The sequence below is a fragment of the Tachypleus tridentatus genome, chromosome 2 (assembly GCF_004210375.1).
Source record: "Tachypleus tridentatus isolate NWPU-2018 chromosome 2, ASM421037v1, whole genome shotgun sequence".
Lineage (NCBI taxonomy): Eukaryota > Metazoa > Arthropoda > Merostomata > Xiphosura > Limulidae > Tachypleus > Tachypleus tridentatus.
This window is the reverse complement of record NC_134826.1, coordinates 71,038,220-71,057,048: the sequence shown is the minus strand read 5'-3', so window position 1 is coordinate 71,057,048 and position 18,829 is coordinate 71,038,220. Positions and strand designations below refer to the sequence as shown.

At 32.9% G+C, this 18,829-nt stretch overlaps 1 protein-coding gene across 2 annotated transcripts in view; it reads left to right on the top strand.

Annotated features, from left to right (window-relative positions):
- Positions 1 to 1,779, top strand: part of Lztr1 (Leucine zipper like transcription regulator 1) — a 75,256-nt gene extending 73,477 nt beyond the window's left edge. For both annotated transcript variants that reach the window (XM_076488416.1, XM_076488411.1), the window contains exon 24: positions 1,137 to 1,779. The gene's annotated coding sequence lies outside the window, so the exon portion shown is untranslated. The remainder of the gene's footprint in view (positions 1 to 1,136) is intronic.
- Positions 1,780 to 18,829: the final 17,050 nt, after the last annotated feature.

The window sequence follows — 18,829 nt, the reverse complement described above, 5'->3', positions numbered from 1 at the left end:
AATTGACAACCGCTGAGAACGTGATGAATCACCATGAAACTTGGGTTAACAATGGCGGCCAATAACAGTCTGATGTCCGTAATGAAGAATTACTAGAAACGGCGATCGGAAAAAGCAGGTCTCGAATGGCGTTAGAACGTCAACGTAAATATTCTTATATTACCATTATCAACTTGTGCATGGTAAAATATATAGTGAGGTAATGCGACAGGGTATTTGTATGTGTCGATTGCTTATCTCATCACGTTTCTACTGATACTGGTGTTTATGGGTTAAATAATATTTAGATCTCTATTCCGAAATGACTATCACTCTCATAGGGCGCTCACATCCCCAAAGGTTGGAGTGAGTTTTTCTGGTAACAGGTCGCGAAACGCGAACCATCGAATGAACGGTGTGGGCACACCAATTTTACTGATGGAGGGCTTATTTATATATATAGTTGTTTTACAACAAATTACGGTGACGCTCTAAAAGTAAGCATCTACAAGCAGACGAAAATAAATGCACTATTTCTAAGTACAGGACTAAAAAAAAATCACAGTTTAATGTCACGTTTATTACATATATACTTTCATATTTTCCATGAGGTTTGTTTGTTTGTTTTAAATTTCGCGCAAAGCTACACGAGAGCTATCTGCGCTAGCCGTCAATAATTTTGTAGTGTAAGACTAGAGAGAAGGCAGCTAGTCATAACCACCCACCGCCAGCTTTTGGACTACTCTTTTACCAACGAATAGTGGGATTGATCATCACATTATAACGCCCCTACGACTGTAAGGGCGAGCATGTTTAGTGTGACGGGGATTCGAACCCGCAATCCTCAGATTACGAGTCGAGTGCCTTAACCACCTGGCCATGACAGGCCTTTTCCATGAGGAAACATGTGTTAATTTTGAGCTTCTTTCAGAATATCTTCAAACAATCATAAAGATTTTTCTTAGCTTCATTTGTTTTAGACATACTCAAGGTTTTGTAACAATAATTCTGTGTTTGATATTAACTATCAAAGTCATCTGTTAAGTACCTACGGTAATGTTGTGGTAATCGAACGTCTATCGCTTATCGTGGTCACTTACTAATTATTAATTAGCTGTTGTTCCGTTAATTACAAATTGTTTTATCCTATGATTCAGATGTTTGCTGCCATCCCAACAAGGACTGACTTTGTGGTGGGTTCGATCCCGTGTCTTCTTTGGAAAACGTATAAGGGGAGTAAGCAGGTGGAAATTCAGGGTGAGTGAAGAACACACCCGTACGCAGGTGGAAATACAGAATGAGTAAAGAACACACCCATGAGTGGACGGAAATACGGAATGAGTGAAAAGCACATACATGAATAGGTAAAAATACAGAATGGTTAAAGAACACACCCATGAATAGGTGAAGATCCATGATTAATGAAGAACACACCCATGAGTAGGTGAAGATCCATGATGAGTGAAGAACACACCCATGACTAATTTCGTCTAGTAAAACGAAAACACTGATTTAATAAATAGCATCAACAGTTCGTAGAGTACTGACAACTATGTTTGAGAGACATCATCAGTGGTTGGTAATCTTCAAGATAGCCTCTTGTATGTCACTCACAAAGAACAGATGTGACATGCTTATCTGGTACGTCGCAAATAATAATTGTATTTGTTTTTTAGACCAAATATGAATGCTCGGTAATTTTTTTAAGTTAAATCCAACTAGAATGTTTGAAAAAATATTCTGTTCGAATTTCGTTTCCAGATCGGGTGATTACGTCAGATTAAAAGTTGTAGACAAGTATATGAAGTGTTATTACTCAATTTGTGTAGTCACTAGGATAACCAATAAGTGTTTTTTATTAATTAGTTAAAACTGAAATTATATATGCCTTGTTATCAATAATAATAGTTAAAAATTAAAAGTATATTTATTACTTATTTATCACATTATTGTCGAATTATTAACAAAATCCCGTATCAGGTAACGAGAAACCTTCCGTAAGTGTTGTGTCGAATATGTAGACATCTGTGCTGGGCTCACGGTTCTATATTTAATTATTCGCCCTCCAGTGGCTCAGCGGTATGTCTGTGGACTTACAGCGCTAAAAACCGGGTTTCGATACCCGTGGTGGGCAGAGCACAGATAGCCCATTGTGTAGCTTTGTGCTTAATTCAAAATAACAAAAAATAACAAAATAACATTTAATTATTCATAATAATTAAATTTAATTAATTAAATAATTTAATTAATTCATAATATTATTTCTTTATTAATTATAATAGTTTATGAGAACTTTTAACCAACTTTACCTGTGTTTTGTTTTATTAGTGACAAAGATTCGTACGTAGCTTTTGTTAAGAAATTAACAGTGTTAAGGCAACTGTGTTAAACTTTAACGGTTTTCTGCTTATAATGCCCCACCACCAGAATCTCAGTGAAGTCTGGGGTCTTTTAACGCAAAAAATCGGGTTTGAATACTCGTGAAGGGCGCGACACAGACAGCCGATTGTGTGACTTTGTTCTTAACAGTAAACGAAACACACAGTAAGAGTAAGGAGTAACTGTTGTAAACCAAACAAGTGTCTAACTTTACAGGTGGTGTTTTTATTATAGAAAGTAAGTAATAAATGTTTACTTACCCACACTGATTTTAAATTGTTCTAAGGGAGGGTAAATGTGTACGTTTTTATATCTGAGATACGAACCGACTTACTGTGAGTTTCGTTACTTGCCGTTTCTCAGTCTGACATGGTGGTTTTCAGATTGAATACAAGTTGTATGTAACTGTTCCTGTTGTTTCTAAGGTTCTTCCTGGTGAAGGTACTTGCAGACTTATCAGTGACTGTTTTACTGATAAAAAAGCCAAGAGACCTTTTAGTGCTGACGTCCACCTACAATGGATAAGGGAGACAGAAACCAGAATCTTCGATGTGTACAGATCTTGGCTGACAGTCGGTTTCTCCGCCAACGTGGTTGGAGTTCGACAGCTAGTCCTATTAGAATCCGACAAAACTCCTTCTTTAAGATCATGCTGTCATGTTTTCCAACATACTCGTAATTTCAACTCATCTCAAACTCTTTTGTTCCAACCAAAATTTTTCGTATTACATGAGAAAGTTTCCTGTAATAACAAGTAAAGTAATCATACCTTCTTTAGAGTTAACTTCTTTGACATGGAATCTTTCATTTCTTCTTTACTTGAGTTTCTTTAAATACTCTGGAATCTTTTAACGAATCAAATGTTTCCGTAATATATTTTAAAACACACATACATATTAGTGAATAAGATTCAGTTATCTTTATGTAGAGTTTCACAAAATAAAGTTACATATTTATCAAGATACACTTCGAGACGTTAACGGTGTGTGAACATTGTAGCCATTAAACATACGTAGCACATTAAACAATACGTCATGAATGTTATATAGGTTTGTTTGTTTGTTTACTGGGGTATATATATATATCACAAACAATATACCGACGACTAGTGAACATTACGTTTTCTATGTAATACGTTATATATAAAATCCTATACTGACCTGTGTTATTCATATATACAGCGAAATAAAACTGTCGAAACAGTTTCTTTGAATTATTAAATACAAAGCGTCAAATTCGGTTCTAAACGTTACATACATATCATGTGACTTTGTATAAGTAGGACAGGAGTACCCATGGTAAAATGGTAATCATACGAATAGTTACCTGGAGTTTTCAACATTTCGTTAGGACTATATTGCAGTAAGGTATACATCACTAATATATGATACATAATACCTACAAATATATATGTTAAACCACATGGGGCAAACTAATTATTTAACATTAAAACATACGCCAGTTATTACAAACGTACACACACACACACACACACACATATACATATATATATACATATATTTTTCAAAACAACAACTTATATCACTTACTAAACTTAAAGTATTGACAGGTAAAAGTTAGATAGTTGTAGCTTAAACAGCTAGTTGTAGTTTAACTCTGTAAACATAATATTCTATACATTTACTGAAACTGATAATTTATTAGGGTTTTATTATTATTACTATTCTGTAGACAGAACACAAATTTTGATAATATTTGTAATGACCTGTGTATGCTATCACTCGCTATCCATTCTTTCTACCCGTCTTTTACTCGCCACAGTTGCTTGGGTTCTTAACGTACAAATAGACTCAGTATCCACCCTTGACAATTTTTAAAAAAAATTTATAAAAAGTCAAAGTACATCAAGCTATATTTGACGGCGTCTTTGATTTTAAAATCAAAGAATATTTCGGCTGAACTAAAATTATTATTTAACTTCAATTGCTCGATATATTTACTCTGTCTAAAGGCCTGCCTGTTATCCATTACTGGAACGTGAAATTTAATCTATGCCTGTTATTTTAATGACATGAGGAGTAATTTTCGTTAAGTTTTTTTTTCTTCCTACTTTGGATGTGGAGACGGGGTAGTGAGAAAATGAGACGACCTACACTTCCTTTGAAAATATTATTTAATGTTTAGAAAAAAAACAGAACTTAAAGAACAAATCACTGAAGAGACGGCCCTGTGGCAGAATACCTATCCTAACTATTAATTTAAATCTCAGAATTTTACACGTTAAAAGATATACTACTGACTAAAAACTATCAAACACAGCTCTTGTACGAGAGACTCATTTCGAGTAGGCTTTAATGTGAGTTATTATTAAGATAATTCTTATAATACATGTTTCATTTATGGTGTTAGAAAAACACGTACGTTAGACGTGAATAAAAAAACAATAATCCAAGTATAATATCATGAATTACATTTAAACATTATTAGGTCATTTATCATAACACGGGTTAGAAGTAAACATTATTAGGTGAGTTATCATAACACCGGATTAAAAGTAAACATTATTAGGTGAGTTATCATAACACGGGTTAGAAGTAAACATTATTAGGTGAATTATCATAACACGGGTTAGAAGTAAACATTATTAGGTGAGTTATCATAACACGGGTTAGAAGTAAACATTATTAGGTGAGTTATCATAACACGGGTTAGAAGTAAACATTATTAGGTGAATTATCATAAATTAAAATAAATAAGGAATAACAATATTCTTTCAGACGACTCCAATCTAACAGTACATTACATTACACCGTTTCTATTTCATTTCAAAGACTGAGTTAAACAACAAATAACTGAAAAAAAGACTCAGCCTTACTTTCAAAACTGGCTAGTAAAGTAAACGGTGTATGTTATATACATAAAACAAAGACTCAATCGTATCTTTAAAACTGGCTAGTAAAGTAAACGGTGTATGTTATATACATAAAACAAAGACTCAATCGTATCTTTAAAACTGGCTAGTAAAGTAAACGGTGTATGTTATATACATAAAACAAAGACTCAATCGTATCTTTAAAACTGGCTAGTAAAGTAAACGGTGTATGTTATATACATAAAACAAAGACTCAATCGTATCTTTAAAACTGGCTAGTAAAGTAAACGGTGTATGTTATATACATAAAACAAAGACTCAATCGTATCTTTAAAACTGGCTAGTAAAGTAAACGGTGTATGTTATATACATAAAACAAAGACTCAATCGTATCTTTAAAACTGGCTAGTAAAGTAAACGGTGTATGTTATATACATAAAACAAAGACTCAATCGTATCTTTAAAACTGGCTAGTAAAGTAAACGGTGTATGTTATATACATAAAACAAAGACTCAATCGTATCTTTAAAACTGGCTAGTAAAGTAAACGGTGTATGTTATATACATAAAACAAAGACTCAATCTTATCTTTAAAACTGGCTAGTAAAGTAAACGGTGTATGTTATATACATAAAACAAAGACTCAATCTTATCTTTAAAACTGGCTAGTAAAGTAAACAGTATATTTATGTACATGGAACAAGGACTCAATCTTATTTTCTCAATAGACTGATAAGTAAACAATAAGCTCTGTTTATAAGTACTGTACATGAGTAAACAAGTTTACCCTACTAAGATGATTTATAAAACAAATAACAAACTATTTAGAAGCTCTGTGTACAGGTATATTCAACCTCAACGTTTAAAATTTGCGACTGAAACGTGACTAGACCACAAGCATTGACACAGGTTCTACAACTTTTGTTACTTATTTCTCAACAACAACAAAAAAGTAAAGTCTCATTTTTACTATTTCCATGGTCAACTAGAAGGTATAATAGACTTGGTTACCTTATTTTACGAACACTGGGTCTCGTTAAAAGTGCCCATGTAAGTAATTATCTGGTTATCAGTATTTTGTGGAACAACTGTACTGCCTTAAAATAAAAAAGAAAAAGATACGCCATCTTTCCTATTTAGCAAAATTAATTATTAATTGCAATACGACGGTTGGAGTATTACGGTACTATTAATTATAACTCTGAATGAAAATAAAGAAGTTCATATAATGATATATCCAATACCGATGAGACCTTTCGCCAGCTACCAGGACTCTTCAAGCTGGTTTAAAAACAAATGTAACAGTCATAGAGACGTTATTTTATTTTATCTTTAATAATCGTGGCGGCACGTGGTTAACACATTTTTCCTCATGGAAAAGGCCCGTCGTGGCCAGGTGGTTAAGGCACTCGACTCGTAATCTGAGGGTCGCGGGTTCGAATCCCCATCACACCGAATATGCTCGCCATTTCAGCCATGGGGGCGTTATAACGTGACGGTCAATCCCACTATTCTTTGGTAAAAGGAGTAGCCCAAGAATTGGCGGTGGGTGGTGATGACTAGCTGCTTTCCCTCTAGTTTTACACTGCTAAACTAGGGATGGCTAACGCAGATAGCCCTCGTATAGCTTTGCTCGAAATTCAAAACAATCCAAACCAATCTTTAATAATAGCAAATCACTTGACAACAACGATTACGGTATTAATTTGGTAAAATGTAATTTTATATGTATCAGGGTAAGGGTTACCTAACACTATTATTTTTTAACTAATTATTATTTAGTTCTTCTTGTTTGTAATAAACCCTCTGTTTGGCTCCTGGCCTGGCCTGGTGATCAGGTGACGCTTGATATACAGTATGAGAGTTGTGGAATCGAATCTCCTGATCGTGGTCGCCCTTTCAACCGTAGGGGCGTTATTACGTAATGGTGAATCCCAATATTTATGGCCATCCTCAAGGAGTGCAAGGGGCACTTGCCGCCAAGGATATGAGAAACATAATTCTTTTTATTCACTTCACAATTTCACACTACTTTGCTCCCCCCTCCCCCCAAATCTGGAAAATTTTCTACGGACGCTCGTTGGTAGGAGAGTAGCCCAAGAGTTGGCAATCGGTGGTAATGACTAGCTGCTTACTCTCTAGTGTGTGTTTTCTTATACCAAAGCCACATCGGGCTATCTGCTGAGTCCACCGAGAGAAATCGAAACCCTAATTTTTGCGTTGTAAATTCGTACACTTGCCGTTGTATCCCTCTAGTCTTACACTGCTAAATTAGGGGCGTCTAGCACAGATAGCTCTCTTATAGTTTTACGCGAAACTCGTGACAACATCAAACCGTGTTCGTTTTGGCGCGAAAATGCAGGAGGACTATTTGCCCCCTTAAACTTGTTTATTGACGGATATACAAAGCATAATATCCGTGATTAAACACGTATCAAACAATAAATACATTCTAAGTTTTTCATAACATGGTGATTTCTTTGATAATTTATCTATTCATCTGCATGCTATTCACCACAGATAATTAAACCTCGGGTTTTAGCGCTGTAATTCCGTAAACTTACTTACCGCTGACTCACTGGGTAACTTCCAATGATCCAGTAAACCCGTATTTATGATTCTGCGTAACTAGGACCAGACCTAGCTCATAGTAACATATTCTCAGACAACGGAGGAAAACGGGTATGTCCTTTTCATGTAACGCTGCGTCTGTACGTGGAACAGCGGTTAATCACGGATCTATAGTGCTAACATCCGCGGTTCGAGTTCTGACGGAAAACAGGTATGTCCATTTATATAATTCTGCCTCTCTAGGTGGAACAGCGGTGAGTCACAGATTTACAATGCTAACACCCACGGTTAGATTCCCGACAGTGGACATGTCAGATAGCACAATCCAGCTTGGATCTGAAACAAACAAAGTACAAAGATGCTTGGCCTGAACAAAACGACGATGTTATAAGCTCCCAGTAGTCGATACGTAGAAACCCCCCAAAACAGTCGAACATATTTAAATGAATCCTGTTTGGGTACGAACTTTAAGCATACAGATCTTTTGATTTAGTTTTCAGAATCATTTAGTTTTACGTTAATATTTCCTTGTTATTACAACATGTACGTTAATATTTCCTTGTTATTTACAACACGTACGTTAATATTTACTTGTTATTACAGCAAGAAATCTTTAAATCTTCAACTGACAGTTACAAAAAATATGTAAATTACGTTTACCCATGCGAGTCCTAGAGGTGTCCTCCCTTCGGAGGCATGTCCCAAAGACAGGTTTATTGACATTTAATGCTTAGATGCTGGGTTCAATTCCCCGTAGTGCACAAAGTGTAAATAAGCCCATTGTATACCTTTCCGCTAACAAAAAGCGACGATAATGACGATCCCTATGGGACATTATGTTAACTATTTTTAATATGAGGCTTCATAAAAATACCTTAAACCAAATAGCCGATCAAAGTCTTTCTGTATGTGTGTGTGTGTCTTGAGATGGTATCAAACAACGATATCTTTGTTATCACACATAATTTACTTATAACATTGTCTTTGTGTAGTATCCATTGAAGACATCTAGCATTCCAAATAGCGATGTCTGGTACTCTTGAAATAACATTTTAGGTCCGATGGCAAAGTTCCATCACTTTTAATAAGAACAGACATATCTTGATGAAATGCTTTTACGTTCTCTCTTGGTTTATACGACCAAGTAATTTAATTATTTACTGATATATGATGACTTCAAACACAATTACAACCCCAATGTTTTCGACGGTTCTGCAGAACCACAATAGCAGTGTATCATGTTTTTAATGGTTCTCAATGTTTTGTTTGTTTATTTTTGAATTTCGCGCAAAGCTACTCAAGGGCTATCTGCGCTAGCCGTCCCTAATTGAGTAGTGTACGACTAGAAGGATAGGACCTAGTTATCACCACCCGCCGCCAATTCTTAGGCTACTCTTTTACCAACGAATAGTGGGATTGATCGTAACATTATATCGCTCCCACGGCTGAAAGGGCGAGCATGTTTGGTGCGACGAGGATTCGAACCCGCGACCCTCGCATTACGAATTGAGTACCATTATCTTTCTCTCACTGAATTACCACAAACTACATCCACTTACCCACTCTTCTTTCAGCTACTCTTTCGAGGTCTCAATTAACAGAGCGGTATGTCTGCTGCCTTATGTCACTAGAAACCGGGTTTCGATACCCGTGGTAGACAGAGCTCAACTACCCTTTCTTGTGGCTTTGTGCTTCATAACAAACAACAGTCATTAGATTTCGCTGTTTACGTCTGACGTGTTCAGATTCATCCAGCTTTCTTCCACATGCTCCCCAGTGGCTCAGCGGTATGTCTGCGGCCTTACAACGCTAAAAACCGGGTTTCGATACCCGTGGTGGACAGAGCAGTTAGCCCATTGTATAGCTTTGTGCTTAACTGAAAACAACAACAAATTCTTGTTACATAAATTGAACCAACCTATAATCAACGATAATTAAACTGGAAGCCGTTTATATATATATATATATACACACTACTTATTTTCATTAAGATATAAACTGAAGAAAGGCAAGACAGTGAAAGAATCAGATGTTGCCGAGGTAAACCTATCAGGCGTGCCAATGTATCAGAAATCTTTCGTGAAGACCTTCGAGTTTTTCTGGTTCTTCTTACGTAATAAACGGAGCCAATACTTGTTGTATCCGTATAAGGGTTGTGCTGATCTACTGACGGAACATACTTCCCCATTTCATAACAAGCTTGGTTTTTGTTTGTTTGTTTTGGTTGTAAAATATGTCAGAGAATAGATAGGGAAAAAGAAGTCCGCACAAACAGCAATGAATCACTCATTTGAGGTAAAAGTTGTTGAAGTTTCTACACAGCGTTGCATAATTTATAAGACAAGTTTGGTTGTTAAATTGTTTGTAGACTGTTGGCAGTTCTCTAGTTTGGTTGTTAAATTGTTTGTAGACTGTTGGCAATTCTATAGTTTGGTTGTTAAACTACTTATAGGCTGTTGATAATTCTCTAGTTTGGTTGTTAAACTACTTATAGGCTGTTGATAATTCTCTAGTTTGGTTGTTAGACTACTTGTAGGCTGTTGATAATTCTCTAGTTTGGTTGTTAAACTACTTGTAGGCTGTTGATAATTCTCTAGTTTGGTTGTTAAACTACTTGTAGGCTGTTGATAATTCTCTAGTTTGGTTGTTAAACTACTTGTAGGCTGTTGATAATTTTCTAGTTTGGTTGTTAAACTACTTGTAGGCTGTTGATAATTCTCTAGTTTGGTTGTTAAACTACTTGTAGGCTGTTGATAATTCTCTAGTTTGGTTGTTAAGCTACTTATAAGCTGTTGATAATTCTCTAGTTTGGTTGTTAAACTACTTGTAGGCTGTTGATAATTCTCTAGTTTGGTTGTTAAACTACTTGTAGGCTGTTGATAATTCTCTAGTTTGGTTGTTAAACTACTTGTAGGCTGTTGATAATTCTCTAGTTTGGTTGTTAAACTACTTGTAGGCTGTTGATAATTCTCTAGTTTGGTTGTTAAACTACTTATAAGCTGTTGATAATTCTCTAGTTTGGTTGTTAAACTACTTGTAGGCTGTTGATAATTCTCTAGTTTGGTTGTTAAACTACTTGTAGGCTGTTGATAATTCTCTAGTTTGGTTATTAAACTACTTATAGGCTGTTGATAATTTTCTAGTTTGGTTGTTAAACTACTTGTAGGCTGTTGATAATTCTCTAGTTTGGTTGTTAAACTACTTGTAGGCTGTTGATAATTCTCTAGTTTGGTTGTTAAACTACTTGTAGGCTGTTGATAATTCTCTAGTTTGGTTGTTAAACTACTTGTAGGCTGTTGATAATTTTCTAGTTTGATTGTTAAACTACTTGTAGGCTGTTGATAATTCTCTAGTTTGGTTGTTAAACTACTTGTAGGCTGTTGATAATTCTCTAGTTTGGTTGTTAAACTACTTATAAGCTGTTGATAATTCTCTAGTTTGGTTGTTAAACTACTTGTAGGCTGTTGATAATTCTCTAGTTTGGTTGTTAAACTACTTGTAGGCTGTTGATAATTCTCTAGTTTGGTTGTTAAACTACTCATAGGCTGTTGATAATTTTCTAGTTTGGTTGTTAAACTACTTGTAGGCTGTTGATAATTCTCTAGTTTGGTTGTTAAACTACTTGTAGGCTGTTGATAATTCTCTAGTTTGGTTGTTAAACTACTCATAGGCTGTTGATAATTTTCTAGTTTGGTTGTTAAACTACTTGTAGGCTGTTGATAATTCTCTAGTTTGGTTGTTAAACTACTTGTAGGCTGTTGATAATTCTCTAGTTTGGTTGTTAAACTACTTGTAGACTGTTGGTAATTCTCTCAAACCGTTGTTATTTTGACGCTTCCTGATTGAAGAGCCGGGTATGGCTTGATGATTGGCGTGCCGGACTGTGAGTCTGAGGATCTGTGTTTCGCATGCTGTTGCCGGAAATTTTCATTCGGCACTTTAGAGCAGAGGGTGCGTTATAAGAATAACAATTAAAAGCCACTAGTCGATAAAAGTACATCACGAGTTGGCGGTGAGGAACGAATAGCATAGATAGCTCTCATGTAGCTTTACGACAACCAAACTTAAACACTATTACTGTTTGTTTTTAAGCACAAAAGTAAACCAAGAGCTATCTGTGCCCTGCCCACCACAGGTATTGAAACATATATATAAGGAGACTTACAAATTATGTATATTTTTATTATCATTGAACACAACGTTTTGAACCAGGTCTTTAGTATTACTATATTATCACTTTTTGTTAAGTTTTTATTAAATAAATGCACAAAGATTTGAAAATCTCTAAACTGATGAAAACAACCAAAACAGGTTTCAGTGTTTCCTGATAGGAGATAATTTTACTACCTGTATTACTTATTGTTCTTGTTGTTATAGTGCAATGCTATACAATAGGTGTACGTGATCTGATAACTTTGGAAATCGAACCCCGAAGTTTACTATTCTCTGTGTTACCAATTCAGGAAATAAAATCAATCACTTTAATAAACGATTTAGTTCCTATTGAGTTCAAACGAATTAATACACACTTATTTTTTAACACTCCTACGAAAAGTGGGGCCTAATAGGCCCCAGAGCAACTTGAAAGGTTATAATATTAGGCTAATAAATTTGTATTTAAATGCAATTGCCATTTCATTTGATTTCATTTCATTAAAATTAATGAATTCTAATAATTCGCACTCAATCTAATCAAAACAAATTTGATTTCATTTCATTAAATGAAATGGCAATTTCATTTAAATACAAAATTATTAGCCTAATATTAATAACCTTTGAAGTTGCTCTGGGGCCTATTAGGCCACTTTTCGTAGGAGTGTTAATGAAGGGTCGGGCTTGGTAAATTTGTTAACGTGCTCGGACAATAAATTCGAAGATCCATGGTTCGCAGTTCATTTACGTAAAAAATGATCAGCGGTTTAGCTTCAAATGTTTTTTCCTATTCCACTAGCTTTGGTCAGGTGGTTAAAGCATTCGACTCTTAATCTGAGGGTCGTGGGTTCGATTCCCCATAACTCAAAACATGCTCGTCCTTTCAGCCGTGTGGGCATTATATATGTGCGGTCAATCCCACTATTCGTTGCTAAAAGAGTAGCCTAAGAGTTGGTAGTGGGTGGTGATGACTAGCTGCCTTCCCTCTAGTCTTATACTACTAAATTAGGGATGACTAGCGCAGATAGCCCTCGTGTAGCTTTGCGCGAAATTCAAAACAAACCAAACAATCCAAGCAGCTTCAAAGGTTTTCTTTCCTCTTCCATTAACTTCATAGGTTATTTTTTCTCTATCTCTTCCATTAACTTCACAGTTTTTTCTCTTCCACTAGGTTCAAAAGTGTTTTCCAGTCTTTCCTCTTGTCTGTCGAGTCATAACTAAAGACGGTCATTTGCACATAACTCTTTGTCGAGCTTGACATAAAAATTCTAAAACAAACAAACAATGAATCGAACAACGAAGTGCTATTGAAGACACATAAAAGAATTTTAAATAACTGATTCAAAGCTTTCAATAATTCATTTTAAACAATCAATGATTTTAAAACATTTATTTAAATAAAACTTATTTAAAATCAATTATTTTAAATTAATTAAACCAAAAATAAATTTAAACATTATAATTATAAGGTTAATCAGTACAATAATATTTATCTAAAGAATAAATAATTTATTTTATATATTTATATAAAACATTTAATAATTATAAAATTAATTAATCCACCAATACCTATATAAACAATGGATAGATTTAAGAACAGTTAATGCAGTAATACTTGTATAAACAATGGATCATTAATTCGCTACTATCTATATAAACAAGATATTATTTGTGCAAAATTAATCCAATGATATTTGTATAAACAACAGATATATTAAATTTTGATTTACCAATATATGAAATATAAAGTGAGATAATTATTGTTAAAATGTGATAGCTTCAGAATCAATGTGATCCATCGATTTGCTCTCACTTCTGAATACCTGCTAATTTATAATAGGACAATTTAGAAAAGTTTCAAAAGCTTTATTCATTGGAGTTTACCATTTCTGTGCGTTTTTTTTATTATTATTAATATTGTAAGTCATTGTTAAGAACGCGTAGTCGGTATTAAGTAACATCTGCGAGAAATAAAACAGTTTATTATTTATCGGTTCTCATTAGTCGGAAAACATCAAAAGGAACTGTGTTCATTTCGGTGCCTTCAAAGAGACACGCACTCAAGAGAGATTCTTTTCTTGGTTTATAGCGCTTGTTCAGTTATCTACAAACTGATCTGTCTTTGTGTTTAACATATTCTAGGAAAATGTAAGCACATTCATACACATACACTGGCTATTCCAGGGGTATGTTACGCAGTGTAGCTTATGTAGAGTTCAGACCTTGATGGGGTGCTTCCCTGTTTCTAGAGTGGGTCGGGGTTATGCGTACTGGTGCGTTACTCTGTCTATGTGGGCTTCGAGTTACAAAGTGGGTGTATATACATATAGATAGATATAAACAACATACTTGGGCAATTGGAGTTACAAAGCAGGTTTATACGCACACACAAACACATATATATATATATATATACACTTGAGCAGTTGTAGTTACAAAACGGGTGTATATACATAGAGATAGATATACTTCGGCACTTGGAGTTACCAGACAGATATATATACTTTGGCAGTTGCAGTTACAAAGCGGGTGTATATACATATAGAGAGATATGCGTGGGTAATCGGAGTTACAAAGCGAGTGTACATGTATATATATACTTGAGTAGCTAAACCTCCTAAGTCACTAGGTAATGTGAGCCAACAGACTGAAGTAAGTCAACATTAAAGTCGCTACTTCAACACTGCCTGTTCTTAATGCAGTGTTTCGTTACACAGGGCACAACTGTATAGTGTAGTTACTCGTTGTCACTTGAGTTTATCCTGGTTTATATGTCCAGAACTTTGTTGATTACAAGATCCATTGTAACGCCCGAGTCGGGAAGATTAAAAAACAACATTTTAATCAGTTTCATTGGTTTAATTTCTCTACATATAATTACATAGAAAAATAATTGTTGTACTCGATTCTCTTTCGGCCATTTCTTTATGCCAAGAAGTGGAATAGATACGACTTAAAATTATGGACACAATAGGTGACGAGAGTTAAATAAATAAATCAGTGTTTTTTAAGAATAAGGTTCATAGCTTCAACTGTTAGAGTTAAAGGTTATATAAATTCTCATTTTATGGACACAATAGGTGACGAGAGTTATATAAATAAATCAGTAATTTTTAAAGATAAGGTTCATAGCTTTAAATGTTGGGTTAAACATCATAGCTTCAACTGTCACCGCCATTGTTCTTGGTTGTAACTTAGTAATATAAACACGAACACACTATATATATAAGTTTGTTCCTTCCTGAATTATTAAACATATTCTGTATATCAGAACTCAGACATTAATGCATTTTTACATACTACTGAACATATAAGTAAATATTAATTTTATGTTTATGTTACCTTGTTTAGCTATCCAAACATTAGAACCATTGTTTGGAAAGAAGTTGTGTGTTCCTTTTCTAAGCACAATATCTACAACATACTATCTTTGCTGTGTTTACCGCAGGAACCGAACTCCAAGTTTTAGCGTTATAAGCCTAGACGTTTACGGGTGAGAAAAACATTTGTAATAAAGATTTTGATGGATTAAGGACATTTTTTTAAGATTCACAAATTAAGTACTTCAAGTATGTGTCACACATTTCCAGAAAAGCTATTTTCATTTTAAAATATTCCTAAAAAGTTACAAGTCAAATAATCTAGCTGTGTTTGTGTTGAATGTTTTAAACAGGATAATTTGTTCTATTAGTATTTATTAAGAAAGTTACAACTTATTCTGGATGTGTTCATGCTGAATGTTATAAACAGGATAATTTGTTCTATTATTATGTGTTAAGAAAGTTACAACTTATTCTAGATGTATTCATGTTGAATGTTATAAACAGGATAATTTGTTCTGTATTATGTGTTAAGAAAGTTACAACTTATTCTAAATGTGTTCATGTTGAATGTTATAAATAGGATAATTTGTTCTATTCTTATGTGTTAAGAAAGTTACAACTTATTCTAGATATGTTCATGTTGAATGTTATAAACAGGATAATTTGTTCTATTATTATGTGTTAAGAAAGTTACAACTTATTCTAGCTGTGTTCATGTTGAATGTTATAAACAGGATAATTTGTTCTATTATTATGTGTTAAGAAAGTTACAACTTATTCTAGCTGTGTTCATGTTGAATGTTATAAACAGGATAATTTGTTCTATTATTATGTGTTAAGAAAGTTACAACTTATTCTAGATGTATTCATGTTGAATGTTATAAACAGGATAATTTGTTCTATTATTATGTGTTAAGAAAGTTACAACTTATTCTAGTTGTATTCATGTTGAATGCTACAAACAGGATAATTTGTTATGTATTATGTGTTAAGAAAGTTACAACTTATTCTAGATGTGTTCATGTTGAATGTTATAAACAGGATAATTTGTTCTATTATTATATGTTAAGAAAGTTACAACTTATTCTAAATGTGTTCATGTTGAATGTTATAAGCAGGATAATGTGTTCTATTAGTATTTATTAAGAAAGTTACAACTTATTCTATAAGTGTTTATGTTGAATGTTATAAACAGGATAATTTGTTCTATTATTATGTATTAAGAAAGTTACAACTTATTCTAGCTGTGTTCATGTTCAATGTTATAAACAGGATAATTTGTTCTATTATTATGTGTTAAGAAAGTTACAACTTATTCTATAAGTGTTCATGTTGAATGTTATAAACAGGATAATTTGTTCTGTATTATGTGTTAAGAAAGTTACAACTTATTCTAAATGTGTTCATATTGAATGTTATAAATAGGATAATTTGTTCTATTATTATGTGTTAAGAAAGTTACAACTTATTCTAGATATGTTCATGTTGAATGTTATAAACAGGATAATTTGTTCTATTATTATGTGTTAAGAAAGTTACAACTTATTCTAGCTGTGTTCATGTTGAATGTTATAAACAGGATAATTTGTTCTATTATTATGTGTTAAGAAAGTTACAACTTATTCTAGCTGTGTTCATGTTGAATGTTATAAACAGGATAATTTGTTCTATTATTATGTGTTAAGAAAGTTGCAACTTATTCTAGCTGTGTTCATGTTGAATGTTATAAATAAGATAATTGGTTCTATTATTATGTGTTAAGAAAGTTACAACTTATTCTAGCTGTGTTCATGTTGAATGTTATAAACAGGATAATTTGTTCTATTATTATGTGTTAAGAAAGTTACAACTTATTCTAGCTGTGTTCATGTTGAATGTTATAAACAGAATAATTTGTTCTGTATTATGTGTTAAGAAAGTTACAACTTATTCTAAATGTGTTCATGTTGAATGTTATAAATAGGATAATTTGTTCTATTCTTATGTGTTAAGAAAGTTACAACTTATTCTAGATATGTTCATGTTGAATGTTATAAACAGGATAATTTGTTCTGTATTATGTGTTAAGAAAGTTACAACTTATTCTAAATGTGTTCATGTTGAATGTTATAAATAGGATAATTTGTTCTATTATTATGTGTTAAGAAAGTTACAACTTATTCTAGATATGTTCATGTTGAATGTTATAAACAGGATAATGTGTTCTATTATTATGTGTTAAGAAAGTTACAACTTATTCTAGTTGTATTCATGTTGAATGCTACAAACAGGATAATTTGTTATGTATTATGTGTTAAGAAAGTTACAACTTATTCTAGATGTGTTCATGTTGAATGTTATAAGCAGGATAATGTGTTCTATTAGTATTTATTAAGAAAGTTACAACTTATTCTATAAGTGTTTATGTTGAATGTTATAAACAGGATAATTTGTTCTATTATTATGTATTAAGAAAGTTACAACTTATTCTAGCTGTGTTCATGTTCAATGTTATAAACAGGATAATTTGTTCTATTATTATGTGTTAAGAAAGTTACAACTTATTCTATAAGTGTTCATGTTGAATGTTATAAACAGGATAATTTGTTCTATTATTATGTGTTAAGAAAGTTACAACTTATTCTAGCTGTGTTCATGTTGAATGTTATAAACAGGATAATTTGTTCTATTATTATGTGTTACGAAAGTTACAACTTATTCTAGCTGTGTTTATGTTGAATGTTATAAACAGAATAATTTGTTCTATTAGTATTTATTAAGAAAGTTACAACTTATTCTGGATGTGTTCATGATGAATGTTATAAACAGGATAATTTGTTCTATTATTATGTGTTAAGAAAGTTACAACTTATTCTAGATGTATTCATGTTGAATGTTATAAACAGGATAATTTGTTCTGTATTATGTGTTAAGAAAGTTACAACTTATTCTAAATGTGTTCATATTGAATGTTATAAATAGGATAATTTGTTCTATTATTATGTGTTAAGAAAGTTACAACTTATTCTAGATATGTTCATGTTGAATGTTATAAACAGAATAATTTGTTCTATTATTATGTGTTAAGAAAGTTACAACTTATTCTAGCTGTGTTCATGTTGAATGTTATAAACAGGATAATTTGTTCTATTATTATGTGTTAAGAAAGTTACAACTTATTCTAGCTGTGTTCATGTTGAATGTTATAAACAGGATAATTTGTTCTATTATTATGTGTTAAGAAAGTTGCAACTTATTCTAGCTGTGTTCATGTTGAATGTTATAAATAAGATAATTGGTTCTATTATTATGTGTTAAGAAAGTTACAACTTATTCTAGCTGTGTTCATGTTGAATGTTATAAGCAGGATAATTGGTTCTATTAGTATTTATTAAGAAAGTTACAACTTATTCTAGCTGTGTTTATGTTGAATGTTATAAACAGGATAATTTGTTATGTATTATGTGTTAAGAAAGTTACAACTTATTCTAGATGTGTTCATGTTGAATGTTATAAGCAGGATAATGTGTTCTATTAGTATTTATTAAGAAAGTTACAACTTATTCTAGCTGTGTTTATGTTGAATGTTATAAACAGGATAATTTGTTCTATT